The sequence below is a fragment of the Lepisma saccharinum genome, chromosome 1, assembly GCF_977018435.1.
Source record: "Lepisma saccharinum chromosome 1, izLepSacc3.1, whole genome shotgun sequence".
NCBI lineage: Eukaryota > Metazoa > Arthropoda > Insecta > Zygentoma > Lepismatidae > Lepisma > Lepisma saccharinum.
In genome coordinates, this window is record NC_139229.1 from 125558698 (window position 1) to 125574154 (window position 15457).

General features: G+C 39.5%; 1 protein-coding gene across 1 annotated transcript in view; it reads left to right on the forward strand.

Moving 5' to 3' along the window:
* The first annotated feature begins 751 nt into the window (after positions 1–751).
* Positions 752–15457, forward strand: part of LOC146000627 (uncharacterized) — a 62417-nt gene continuing 47711 nt past the window's right edge. The window contains exon 1 of the mRNA XM_083138382.1: positions 752–980. The gene's annotated coding sequence lies outside the window, so the exon portion shown is untranslated. The remainder of the gene's footprint in view (positions 981–15457) is intronic.

The window sequence follows — 15457 nt, forward strand, 5'->3', positions numbered from 1 at the left end:
AAGTGACACGTGTCGCTTGTCACTTCGGTGTGAAATCTTAATGGTGAAGAAAATTTCGATGATTCAAAATTTCTGACTGTTTGGGAAATCGTGACAGGTCAAGATTTTTTCCCGCACCTGGTAGCGGATCCTTCGCACAGAAAGAAAGAAAAATCGTTATGAGACTTACTTCTTCACTTGCAAATCCAATTGGTTTTCACTCACTTTGAATGAGATGTGGTGTACTCTTATTTCATAGAGAGCTTTCAGACCGAAGCGACAACCGACACATGTCGCTTGGGAACGATCCAATCAACAGCAACGTTTCACACAGTAGCGGCATGACTGGCCGCTGCGTTATTTAGGAAATCCTCAAGCGACACGTGTCGCATGTTGCTTGTCGTTTTGGTGTAAAATCTCCCTTAAGCTGGTTCAAATTTACACAAGCCTGCATTCACCACTGCTTGTGACTATTTTTACTGGCTTCTGTGTGTGGGTGAAATAGTTAAAATAATAATAAAACCAGTAATAATTAGTATTATTGTAGGCCTAGAGTTATTAAAAAAAGAACTCGACAACATAACTGAAAAGTAATTAATTAAAGCTTCCACATATCTGTGGCTGCTAGGGCCACACATCCTGTTAGCTTCTCTGCAAGTTCGATTCAGCTGTTTTCTACTAACCTAGATTGGCAACACTGACAACTGTGTCACGAGATGCGCGGAATAGGTTGCGCATTGCCTGGCACCAAGCACACAGTGGTTTTGGCTTGCGTTGCGAACGTTTGTGTTGCGTAGTCAGCTGATCGCTGTTAACTACTGTAATTTGGTGAATAACAAGAAGCAACTGTGTGTTTGTATTCGTGGCGTCTTGTGTGTGTGTGTATATATAGTGAGAGACAAGCAGTATGCAGCATTGAACGTAATGGTGTTTTTAGAATAACTTCTGGATTTTGAATTATTGGAGGCGAGTACTACGTTATTTTAGGATATCTGTTCAAGGTGAGTGAAAGCTAGATATGAAATTCAGCAAAACTCAACCACTCTTGTTTTAGCATGTGGTCAAGCTGTGTGTTGCGACGTTTGGGTAACTGTGTAAATAAGATTACCAGACAGTAATGTGCTCAACTAAAAGAGTGTGCATCTTGAGTAGACATCCACGATTATATTCGTACTTGCATACATTGGCGCATTTAACCCGGGAGGGGGCATGGGAGCATGTGACCACCCTCAAAAAGATTAATGAAAAGTGATGATCATGATATCGTCATATCCCAACGTACAAAACATGTTCATGCAACATAAAATATAATCTAGTAATCCCTTCAGTGTTATGCTTTGGTGCAGACAGTCAAATAATAAAATAAGTTAGTAATTAATTATACGTTAATAGTACGCCATAGGAGAGGGTCTTGAAGAATAACGTAACGACAGAGAAACTCAAGAGACGCTGTTTAACTCCAAGTAGGATTTTGGGCATATGGTGTGCTATTTGTGTCCCCAGGATAACCGTAACGGGCCAATGAAGGGACACGAACAAGTCGAAGCATGCGTCTGTGGCCTTCGTTAAAGGTACCATCCCAACATTTCCAACGAGCAAAAGGTGAGAATGGCAGGATGAAACACGAATGAAATAGTATTTGTGACGCCGACACGGTGGCAGAGCGCGTTGAGTGGTCGATTCAGATTCAGAAAGGTCCGGATTCGAATCCTTACCTGAGCCTTTCTCTGCCAGTGACCCTTTATCAGTTGTAATCATAATTCATCCTTATCTAACCTGCAGAGGAAGGAAATATGAAAGATACAAATAATTGTGACTACTCGTCCAGGAAGCATTTTAGCTTCCCCTCTCAATTGTTGCTGGTGACGTTTAGAAACCTTTTATTATAGTCCTGATTTCGGTTTCGAGAGCCGCACATTGCAGAATCGAATGCTAAACTCTAGTTGTAATAAAACTATTGGCTGTGCATAAAGTGGAATGTGTACTTTCATTAGTCCCGTCTAGTTCGCTGAACTTTTTGACTGACTCTCTTTTCACCGAAGCGTCTACTTGGTTACACGGTGCAACACAGAGCAGGCCCGTAGCCAGAAATTCTTAGTAGGGGGGGGGGGGGCGAAGTCAGTCCTAGAGGGGGCAAATTTGTAATATATTGTGTTGCAATGGCAGATATAGCAAGGTACAGAGGGGCACTTGCCTCCCTCCTCCAAAAGAGATAAGTAACAGGAAAGGAGTGATATCTTGAAACCCCAACGAACAAAAAAAGTTCGAGCAACATCAAATAACAATATTTCGATAATGACCTATCGGACTACCAAATAATATAAAAATAAAGTTTAACATAAATAGGCTAATTGGGACTGTATCTACTTTATATTTAGAGGTCAATAATGTTAATAGACAATTAATATGTACCAACAGCTTTGGGCTTCTCTGCAGAACTGATTAGGGAAGTCATTTATAAATCGTGCTTCATAAGGTTTCCTTCTAGTTTCCAGTATCAAAGATTTTTACGCACAAAGGAATCTAACAATCATCCAACAACACCATTGTGTTGTGTTATGCAAGAAAAATTGAATTAATTAAATAATAATGGTTACATATTATCTACATTTCAATGAATTGTGTAAAAAATTGTAATACATTTTTTGTAGGCCTACTTGCTAAATCATTGAAACATGGATCCCTTAGTCCACCATGGACTCTATTTGCTTTAAATGAAAGACTTTTGCATCACTACAGACAATGTTTGCCTACTGGTTACGTTAACCATTTTGCAAAATATTGTGTTGTTGAAATACTGTGTTTGACACTCTACAAACAAATAGGAATCCCTTGATTGATCAATGACTTCTTGGATTACAATGTCATCATTAATATTTCATATCAAGTTTTATAGAAGGAAATGTATCATCTTTGCATTATGAAAAATACCTTCCTTAATGACTATGGTACGAAACCGAACGATATAAGGAGTCTCCTTCGCTTTACCTCATTTCCACGTGATAAGGTCTCTGGACCGCTTATCGCAATCACTTTTTGAGCAGAAGCGTACAAACCCCAAATATCAGAGTTTTTTTTTAATGCTGATACCGATTTCTTCCAGTATGATATATATGAATAAAATTAGGAGAATCCACGCCATAGAAGAGTTGACATAATTATTTGTCAAAAAATTAGGTTGTGCCTGAGGTACTTCAACAGACGTCTGCTACAGACACAATATAATATAAATATAAGAAAATAAATAGAATATAATTTGAGAGATTTTCAATCCTATTTATTTGACTGCAGCTTTTTTCTACTTGTCATTTTCTTGAACCTATATGCATAGGGTGCCGCCTGATGAACACTGACAACTTTCACATGTGTACAGGACATCAAAGCAAGCAACTTTTCGCAGTCACTATTTGCTCATCTAGTTGTTCTTTCGATGTTACAAGCAGTCAGTGGCGGAGCGTGACCTTTCCAACAGTGTAAGCCTATCATGATGAAGGTTATTTCCCGTTGTGCTTATTTTTGGGCTGACATTTTTAGTGATTTATCCACACACATCGACCCCCCCCTCATTTTTTCAGAACACTTCCCTGGAATTTTTCACCAAATTAAAAATTCTGGATAAATCTCTGGGATTGGTGTTTTCTTTGCTAGGCTGTGTATCTCCTACATTTCAACTGATAATTAAGTCAGTCTTATTCCTTGCCTTAAAATTCCCTATATTTAGTTAAAAAAAATACAATATTAATTATAAAAGAAATGCTCACTAATTGTAGGGACATATCCAGAAATTTCTATCAAAGGACATGTAAGTGCTTTCTTAGGATACTGTAAAAGTAAATCTAGCACCTAAAAGATCATAAACAGGCTTTTCGAACGCTGTTCGAAGAGTGTTTCAATCACGGACTACGTAATTAATAATATTTTGTTCACATTTGACATGCGATTTGTAAAATTGGTTCAATCTTCAGCTTTCATTAACATTTATTTATTTATTTTTGCACCTTTTAGCTCAATTATTACCAGCTGAGTTCATACATAAACGGACAACAGAGATCTTAATATTTCTGATGTTTATGCTCTCCTATAAGCTAAAAACGGAAACAAGAATTTAGCACATCAATGTGTATCTAGTTTTCCCGTATCCCGCTCATTTTTAGGTTTCTCCTTTTTCCCCTTCCTGTGAGATTTTTGCTTCAGAATTCCCTGTTCCTGGGAAAAACCTCCTTGAAGCACCGCCGCACAGTGTGGTATTTTCGTAATCTAGCTGGACAAAATTATTTAGCCTTCAATATGTAAGTTATATATGCTGTAAAGTGTTGTAGATGAAATACAAAAGCACTGCCAAGGGTTGAGACATATTTCAAGAAAATATCTCATACTAATAATAAAATATATGACGATGATTGGCGTTAATTACATCCACTGTTTCCTTGGCAAACACGAACTTGATGGGACGACAATATCTAGTAGAAGATAGGGAAGGGTTTTGCCATATGACGTGTTTGAGGTTTTGGCTATTCACTGAATACAATTGAATAGTCACCATTGATAGGCTAAACAAACTTTCGTCAGTGGAATTTTTATCAGAAAATTTTTGCTTAGATCTATTTTGTTCGGCCCCATCGCAACACCACTTCACAATTAGTTCTAAAGTCTTCAAGTCTGTAATACAATCAAGACATCTTCTTGTACTTCGCGTAATAGTGTAATCCAGAAGAGATTGCAGTTTTATTTCTGTGAACGTTTCTCTTACAGTAATGCCACTAGGATAGCACAACTGTTTTGCCGCTTGGACTTTCTTATAACTGGGATAAATATTTTACTTTAATTGGTTAGTTGTATGGCGTATTGCGTTATATTGATGTGTCGAGAGATTCGCATCGACCATTAATGCCAGGGCTTGGTCTTCCGACAGTCCACTTTGTTTTGGGCTTACCAAACACTTCCGCGCTTTCTTTATCTTTGTCCCTCTTCTAGGCGAAAATTGACAAAGCTCTTTCACAATTGCTGCTGAATCTCTTTTGCCTTCCTTCCAAAGCTGTAATTCGGCTGCTAATGATATATATCTCTTCCTGATTCGATGTTTCGAGGATGTGTTGAATTCGCCTTTCTTCTGTTTTACCACTAACACTCTCAAAGTCTTTTTGCGGTCTTCCGACCCTTCTACTTGGTCCAGGTAGTGAAACACTTTCGACACTTTCAGTAATACAGAGGTTGTTCCGTCTACGTTTGGCCAATTTCGTTCCTCCCCCCCTGCACTCAGAATGAACTCACCCAACCTTGGTCAGGCATGTTTGTCAGTGTAGTGTGTGGGCTGTAAAAGAGTGGTTGTGTTTTCTCACTGGGCCAAAAATCCCGCCAAAACTGAGTCGCTTTTTGGGAGGAGTGCGTTGTATAACTTTCCAAGTGTTTGCATTTTCTCGCTTGGCCGAAAATGTTGCCAAAACAGTTGCTTTTGGGAAGGTTATGTTGTAGCCTTTTATGACGCAAAGTTCAGTGTGTCAATGATCAGGAAGTAGTGTAAGAGCAAGAATGGACATTTCCACTTTGACATGAAAAACGTTTTAAATCCATTCATTTTACAGATAATGACACAAACATGAGATGTGCAAAATATCTCGGCGATATTTGTTTCGGTTCTCGAGAAACACGCCTTCAAACACCGCTGAAATTCACCTACTACGTCACGGATTTGAAAACGTCCTCTCCACAGACAGGAGGTCCTCTGACGTCATCACTTAGAAATGCGTGCAGGCGAGGCTTCTGCTCGTCCCGTCAACTTAGCATGAGTCGCGGAAGCGACAGAAAATTCACTTGTTACCGTGTAAAACAAGTATCTTAAACTTCCAGTGCAAAAATCTGTGCTCCATTTCTTGGAGATGAATTATGCCCTAGCAGTCTTTACTATAATTCAGCCACTCGGTAGAGGGTTGTTTTCCCATTAGGGTGACAAAGCAAACCTTGTAACAGTCAATGGCTGAACACGTGAACAGCCTTGTTCATTGCGAATACATAGGTTAGTTCTGACTGGCAAGAACTTAATATTATAGGAATGCCTTTTCTGGAATTACAGTTATTTTCGTCATAATATTTTCTTCACAAATTTTAAGATAATACTTTTAGAACACACTGGTTTACCCGCCAATTTCTGCAACATAAGAGGTGATACGGTATAAAAAGGTACGGTGAGTTTTTCAATTTCCTGCAGTAAATGACAGTTTTCTTCAGTTAATATATATATTGCAAATTTTTGTATTTAGCCTACTTTTACGTCGTTTTTCCGTTCACTTTGTTTAACCGCAACGATGAGAACGCATGGTTAATTTATTATAATTTATTTATTAATTATCATCTCTAACATCACATTTCTTCCCACTTTTGGCTAATCGCTACAATGAAGCTACAAGCTGTATTCGAAGTCGGGGTGCAGGAGTACATCCCCCCCCCCACACACACACTACTACCAACTGCACAATCTAAGTATCACCCAACCTGCCATGATAAGAGACGAACTTTTTCTTCTGTCCCATCTCATTTCGAAAACATTCACTTGTCCCATCTCCTTTTATGAGACGAGACGGAACATGCCTCGACTCGTGAGCAACACTAACATTAATAATAGAAGCATCCCCCTAGGTGTCCCCAAAGTCTCGAGCAAACATCCTCCCATGTAACAATTTCCAGTTCAATCAAATGTCACTCACAAGGAAACAGTCATGCCCAGGTCGAGAGTCAAACCTGGAACATGCGACTTCCTCAGATAAATCATGAATTTTGTGTATAATAATTACAACGCCAGTTCATTCCTGGTAATTCTGAATCAGCAGTTTGGTTTGCATATATAAGCAGGATAATATTTAGTTTTCGAGGGCTGTACCGTCGAAACGAGGAGTCAATAATAATAATAATAAAAAAAAAAATAAGAAAGGTTTTTTTTTTGTATTTATAATGATAAGTCTGCATACGTTGTTAATTCTATATTTTTCTAGACTTGAGACAAGAACGAGAATTGCCCTCCCAAACCGAGACGGATGTTTATAAATTGAGACGAGACTGTCAATGAGACATTTACAAATAAACACGAGACAGACATTTACAACGCTCAACGAGAACGAGACCAAGGCTGCCATGTCTCGTCTCGATAGGCTCCTTAGTGGTGAAGTTGTGAACCAACCAATTAATGCATTCGGGGTAACGAGATGAGGCGGCTTTTTTCGCAGTACAAAATTCAAAATAATTATATCGTACCATTTCAGTATGGGATATTGTTATGGGCGTATATATAGTTCACGGGGGGGAGGGATGGATCAACTTTTGGTATGATTAGGGTTGCTTTATTTCGTAAGTGAAAATCCAGGACACTGCTGGCCGGAAGCTTGTTGGGGAGCATGGGGGGAGGGGATGTTGGACCCGACAAAGTTGTGTGTGGCACACAAGCCACCACCAGTATGCAAGTGCAAGGTGCTGTTAACAGTTTCCAAAGACATATTTAGATGATTTTCCATCTGTCTTTGGGTCGGTGGATTCTCTTGCATGCCCATTCTGCGAAGTTTCGCCTGCATACTGGTGGTTTGCTTGTGTGCACGGCCGTGTTCTCGTCCCCTTTGTTGGAGAACCGAACGCTGGGGCCATGCAATCCTTATACTTGCCGATCACATTCTTGAATAAAGTCAAACTAACGTCACAATTCTTGCTCTTACACTACTTCCTGATCATTGACACACTGAACTTTGCGTCATAAAAGGCTACAACAAAACCTTCCCAAAAGCAACTGTTTTGGCAGCATTTTCGGCCAAGCGAGAAAATGCAAACACTTGGAAAGTTATACAACGCACTCCTCCCAAAAAGCGGCTCAGTTTTGGCGAAATTTTTGGCCCAGTGAGAAAACACAACCACACTTTTACAGCTCACACACTACACTGACAAACATGCCTGACCAAGGTTGGGTGAGTTCATTCTGAGTGCAGGGTGGGAGGAACGAAATTGGCCAAACGTAGGCGGAACAACCTCTGTAATATCAGGAAGTGATATATATTGTTCTAACCACAAAGAATTAGTTTTTAAAAAGCGTTCTCTATGTCTTCCGGACTTCAACCACTTTTGTTCTATTTTTTGGCTAACACTTCTGATTGTTACTTTTAAACGTTTTATAATGTCTTCCGAAAAGGACGAGGCACCACATTCTTCCATTATATAATTTAACAAAGCATCCGTTATTGATTCTTTGGCGTTGGTATACCACACGTCAAAACATTCCGCCGTGAAATTTGCGTAGTCATTCTGTAATTTTAAAAAAAGTATATGAGTGTCGCAAACATTCGCAAACACATTAACATCATCTGTGTAGGTAACAAGTAACTCTTTCAGAAAACTAGGATAATAGATCTGTATAATACGATATAATGTACTAAAACTCTAGTCCAAACTGACTTATACGTTTTTTCATACAGAAATAAACGTGACTTTTTCTGATGCTGCTCATGCTTAAACTAAAACATATAATAATACACCAACAAGTGTAACCTTACGTTGAAACACGAAAGAAAATAAGAACACCACACAATCACCACTAGCACAGAGAAACAGACCGTATTCATCGAGCAAACTCAGACGAATGACGCGATATCTTGCAGCACTTGGCAGGCGGAACTCAGGTGGTCGGCTAGTGAGACCCTTTCAGTGTGATTTCTTGGAATACAGAGCCTAGTTTCATGTAATATGGTTCAACTCCTTTGCAAATTAACAAGTATTTAACCCATGTAGCCAAATGCGAAAATTGACTTTTGTCCAGCTAGATTACGAAAATACCACACTGTGCGCCGGCTCAAATTTCCTTTGCAGTCAACCATCCATACCCGACAACGCTGGATCCCCTCCTTTTGCAGGACCTGTGCCTCGCTGGCGCGTATTCAGTGAAGCCAACCCAAGCATAATGGTGCTAAATTTCGCACAAGTTTAAAAAGTCGTTTGTAAGTTGGGGATATAAATAAAACAAGAGGGCCACTTTTCGTTGTGGTTGAATTTTCTCAAACTTTTCACGCATAACGTCGAACCCATGCCGTTGGTTGAACCATTCGAATTTATATTTATATTTTTGTTATAAATTAATATTAATAATATGAAAATCACAGAACAATTTAGTAGTAGCATAATTTCGGAGTTTAAAGGACGCCATGGATGTCCAGAAGGAGACACTTCCTGAAAAATGAATGTCAACCATTTTCACACATACAATTTCATTTCAGTCACATCAAATTGTTAATTATTGGAAGGGCGTTGCAGAAAAATGTTAACTTCAAATTGAATTAGTATATTTTGAGAGGGGAAATATACCTAGTTTACCCCAAGCCCTGAAAAAAAAAATACTTTGCTTAATCCTCCCTGGTGGAAAGAAATACTGCGGACGTCCATGAACAACACTTTTTCTAAACATGAGGTTTGCAACGCTGCTGTAAGCCTGTGGCCGTAGGTTTACAAACCTAGGGTTTGGCCCGCTCTTCTCCCTACATTCCTTGCTCTTCTCCATCCAGATAAGGTAGGCACGCTTCCTTCGCGGTCAGAAATTTGTAAGGCAACATTCAGACGGCTTACAACTTTCCGCAAGCAAAAGGCGGGAGTTCCCATGTGTCCCCTGGTGCTGAAGTGTTGCAATCTAACAAACAGGATCTCGAAGACTGGTATCGGGCCGAGTTGAACTTTGAAGTTTTTAGGAATTTTGCCATATAATTACATACATTTTACTAGAACTAATAAAGTGTAAGCCCGGCTTACATGGACGCTCCGCGCTTGCAAGCAGTCCAAATATGGCATCTTTTGTCCTTAATGTATGTCCTTATGATCAATTCATCCGCCAAATTGTCTCTCAAATGTGTGCGCTCCACGTGTGCGAGCGAAGCGAGCAAGAAAAATTTTACGAAAAATGTACTTTTATTTGTATAAAAAATTTGAAATTGAGGGGGCAATTGCCCCTCTGTGCCTCCTGCAAGCGCCCTTAACCGTCTGGAAGAAAAATGCAAGAAACACTTGAAAACTAATTTCATCTTGAGTATCCATTTGTCCTGCTATCCATAGATTCTGCTAGTCATGTTTCTTTACTTCAATGTTTGCACCCCCCCCTAGATTGGGCATCCGTCCAAGATTAGGGGTGACAATGTCCCTGCTCCCCTGTGGTTGCAGCACTGTTTGTGAGTGTGTCTTCTCAATTTCACATCATCACACATTGTCACGATTAGCTAGATGTGGTAGAAATGCAACGCCAAGTAAAAATAATTTAATATCCACTCCCCTCTCTCTCTATCACATGAATCGCTATTACCAAGAGGTAGACTGGGGAAACAAAATTATGCAGTTTAAACTTCATAGCAACACATCCAAGAAAAACATCCAAACACATTAGGTACCTTTAATACAAGACTTCTCAAAATGTCACAACTGTTCTAGATACTTAAAATTGCGAGATCAATTCCCGAAATCTGAATCTGGAAGGTAATGTTTTCCCCCCAATACACACACTTTCATATATCACGAAATCAATTTTTGTTATGTTCCTAGAGTAATACAGGGTATACTTGTAAAGAGTAGTGAGAATTCCAGGTAGGAATGTGTTCTGTATTTTTCACAGGGGGGCAGAGCAGGCTCTCAGGGGGGGGGGGGGCAGTTGCCACCCTCTAGCTACGGGCCTGACACAGAGTCGTCTAGTTTTGAAGTCAAGTAGTGTATTTTGTGTCTGCACTCCGTTCCGGAACGGTGTATGTGTGGTGCAGGCACGGATCCAGGAATTCCTTTCGGTGCGGGGGGGGGGGGGGGGTGAACACATTTTTTAAGGGGTATATATATAGAACCTCACAATTATATGTTTAAGGTCAGTGGTGGCAGTGTGGTTCCACTACTTTCTCTTCTTAGACAAGGCTTAGGATTAAGAGGCCCAAAAAAATGGGGAGCGACTATCCCCTAAATCGTCACCACTGATTAAGGCTGCGATTGTAATCAGAACGTGAAATCGGAACATTTTTTACCACTCGACTCCTCAGTTTCCATTAACCTTGTGTGCCGGAACTATCTTAGTATGTATGTTCGTCCATTTCTTCTCATCAGGCATCAAAACATGTGTGTACCAGGTAACCAAAAGTGTTTTTCGAAGCTGTTACACATGCACGGGATGGACAATCAATCCACTCGACCAGCGGCGGCTCAAGGGGTAGAGCCGCCGTGCCATGGCACTACCCTCAGAAGAAATTCATACGTCGCCAAGTAAAGTTAAATTAATACAATGATAGTTTACAGACAAGGAGATTCGAATTTTGCAATCGGTCAAGCTGACGTGACGAGCGCCCCAACCTCCTCACTGCATCGCCAGCTGTTTCGTTCGTACCCTCGCGAGGCAAGAGTCCGTGCCGTGGAAGAGCTCAGGGAGGTGGTCTGGCGTTCGGAAAAGTTCGGAACCATTCGTAAACCTCCACGGATGACGTCAGACACAGGACATGTCAAAGACGAACACAAGCAACGGCATAGGAATTCATATATACTTCTTCCGTGTTTTTGGAAATAAATTTGTCTTAAAAATCGTTTGAATGTTCTAGCGCAGGGGTTTCCAACTGGCGGCCCGCGGGCCGCATGCGGCCCTCGATGCCTTTTTCTGCGGCCCGCGAAGCCAGTTTGTAAAATACATTAATTTTATGTATTTTTATTAAAATACGTTCTATTTTTACTGAGGGAACGGAAGCTCTGTACAGAAAGACAATATCACAGGTAGAATTGATTTTGCAGTCAATAATGATCATCAGAAGAATCTAAAATGACGCAACTTTCTTTTGACACCATGCATTCTACCCCTTCCCTATGCGGAATGTACTCGCCCGCTTCCCACCTCTTCGCTGGAACACAACTGGAACAGTTTCAGAGTATGGACTTACTTAAGCGACTGGCGTTTTTAACAGATATAATAGGTCATTTGAACGAATTGAACTTGAAACTGCAGGGAAAAAAACCAGCTGGTGTCAGATTTAATGGGAAACATAAATGGGTTTCGTAATAAACTGAAGATTTTCAACGTTACTTTGGAAAGGAATAACCTGGTTCATTTTCCAAGCTGTCGGCGGCTAGCAGATGATGAAGAAACACTGGACTTTTCTGAATTCAGTGCAAGCATTCAAGAAATAATGGATGATTTGTACTCCAGATTTAAAGATTTTGAAGAACTTAAAAGCAGAATCCAGCTATCTAGCAATCCTCTTGGCATTAACATCGAAGAATAAGAATCTTCTCTCCAACTTGAATTGTGTGATTTGCAAGGCGATGTGTTCCTTCAAACTAGCAAGAAAAGGGTCCAGAGTTTTTCAAATACCTTTCAAATGAACGCTTTCCAAGCCTTCGTAGTTTTGGGCAAAGAATGACATCGATGTTCGGTGGCACACACGCGTGTGAAAGTGTTTTTTCTTCAATGAAGTTCATCAAGAACTGCTATAGAAGCCGACAGGCAGATTCTTCACTGCTTCACCTTCTGAGACTTTCAAATACAGAAATTGAAGTGGACATTCCAACTTTAATAGAAGAAGCAGATCGGCCTCAATTTTCACATTGAACGCTTACTATGAAGGATTCTTATTTTTATGGTGTGTTTTTCATTTCTTTCAATTCATCCATAAGTATTGGGGTTTTGTGAAATAAATTGTAATTATACAATTTTTATTTGTGATTTCATTGTTTTTATTGCCTCATTTTAGAAATTTAGGTCATGCGAAAGTACTACATTTTCAGTTCAGTACTTATAATTTTTGTAATTTTTAATACCCCTCCCCCCAAAAAAAATGCGGCCCACCAATCAACTGCTGGATATAATTTTGGCCCTCGGACCTTTTGCAGTTGGAAACCACTGTTCTAGCGTGTGTGTGTAAGTAAATGTATATGTATAGAGCAGACTATATCTAGTAAACTGTGTCGCCGAAGGTTAACTATCAATATAATTAACATGTAATGAAAAGCGGGAAAGCCGGCTCGGGAGTGGAGCAGAGGTCTATTCAGAATTTTCTGTTTCAGGGGTGTAAGTTCGTGTTTATGGGGGTGAAAAGGTATACTTAGAGCCAAAATAACCACAAAGTTGTCCTTTTTTAAAAACTGTGTGGAGTGTTAGGGCGAAGTTAGTGAATAAATCACTGGGGCCGAGACATTACAATATCAAAATACCAAAATGTAAATACAAATGAAAGAAAATATACTACCATGCACAAGTTAAAATTAATTGATAAATGTGACTTACCATGTCCAGGAAAGAAGCATTAGATCACAAGTTCCCGCTCCAAAGTTAGTCATGCCTGACTACAGGTTGGCATTAATTAGATAACAACCATTTTTTACCTTTCTTGAGCAGACTTCGATTGTGTTTAATTTTCGAATTTAAATGCCTGATACGAATGTATGTCCAAGTTTTGACAAATAAATCTATAATTTCCTTCTTTATCATAGCAAACCTGAAAAGTAATAATTTCCTCATTGCTTTCATTACTCCACATTCCCTGCTTAAATCACCAGGAGGATTGTATAAACAAAATGCATTTTCCATTTGTTCAATGATTTGGAAAAATCTTCAGTAGGTTTATACAGTCCACCACGCGACATTATGTCAACCCATTTTTTCTCTTTTTGACGAACGGGAGGAAGACTGTCCGTACGAGAACCCAAATCTTTATCTAAATGCCGACACTTTTGCGCAATGAAACCTGCGATATAATATAAACCTTCCTTGGAACAGTCGTGGGCTTCGTTGTCACTGCACTCTGTTGGAAACTGGAGTTCGCTGCCATCGGTGTTATCCTTCGTCTTTGATTCGCCTTCCTCTTTGTCAAGTAAAAGGTCAGACACCATCGTACTAAAAACACTATTGTATGTCCTACTGTGTAATTCATCATTCTCGCACTGATCCCTGGTTGGCATTTTTAGGGGAAGTTGTCCTATATTCACTCCTAACAGCAGCAGCCTAAGTCGGTTTTTAAATTCTGTAGGGAGAGGGTGATCATAGAAACCTCCCATGCCACGAAGACGCGAGAAAAGATTTTCAATTACATCCTGATTCAACCTTGCAGTCAGTAAAAAATTCATATTGTGTTTCTGTTTCATATCCTGATAGAGCCCAAATCATGCGTTGATAGATTGTATCATTCCTTGCTGAAAAGGCAACAATTTTCCATGTCCTTTCACGCGAACACTTTCGATGACCTGCTTCATTTCATTTAACACCTTGGTTTGATGTCCAAGATGCACTCCAAAAGCACTTTTTAATTTAACATCAAAATTCTCTTTAACATATGAATTCATTATGTCAAACCAGTTGTTAATTAATGCGAAAAATTCTGCACTTTCAACTTCATTTGGGAATAAATAACATATAGCACTGCTTGTCCTTCTAGAAAATAACTGAGCAGCATAGAATACTCTTTGTCTCTCGCGACCTGATACGCAAATGTGTGCATCCGTTATCGATAAAGGCAAATGAAGTTCACTTTCATTTTTATCTAACACTGACTGTATGACTTTTTTTGTTACGACATTCTGCGATGGCAAGACTAAACCTTTATCAATAAAATGGTTTCTTAGCAATTTAAGCATGTGTGGAGTATCTGCAAATACCCAAATGTTCCGTCCCTTATCATTCGGATTCACAAACGAAGGATGACTCGAAGCGACACCTAATTCTCGCCAAACCCTTATATTTCCACCTCCCAAGTCGGAAACACACGCAACAACTTCATAGCCCGTACTTTGCACTGCTGATATTACTAAATATAAGATCTCCTTAGTCGTTTGTGTGTCGAAGTTGTAGTATACAGTTTGTTTCCATGGGGCGTACAACCCGCGAACCAGAATGACCTGTAAAAAAAAAAAAATCCTAAAATCTTGTCATTAAAATGTTGAGTTTCGAGCAATAATTACGGTATTAATACTTGATAATAATCTCATTATGAACTACTAATAAATTTAGTACTTCATCCTGATAACACAGTCTATCGAGATGTGTCTTTCCAAATTTTAATATGTATTTTTCATTCTTAATTATGCTATGTAACACTTTTTTAAGGACTTTAAAGTAGTTTACTTCTATTAGAAAAACTTCAGTCAAAAAATTAACGCTGAGTTTTGGTGAACACACCCTAGCAATTTTATTCATATTTTACCTTATATCTTTTCACATTTCCAACACAGTAAGAATACACACGCGCGCACACGCTAACGCAAGATAGAAAAAGATGAAGGTTGCAGCGGAAAAACTCCGCAGTCAATGATGAATGATTTGGATTGATTTGGTGTTTTAAGTCCACTTTATGCACAGTAAGGCTAATCGGGACTGGACCTACAGTTTAAAGTGGGATCCTAACCACTATGTGCCTCCACCGGGAATCAAACCAGGGACCACTTGATTGAAAGGTGACGACTCCAGAACTGCGCCATCGGAAAGGCTCTCAATGATGAATGAATGAAAATGATTACT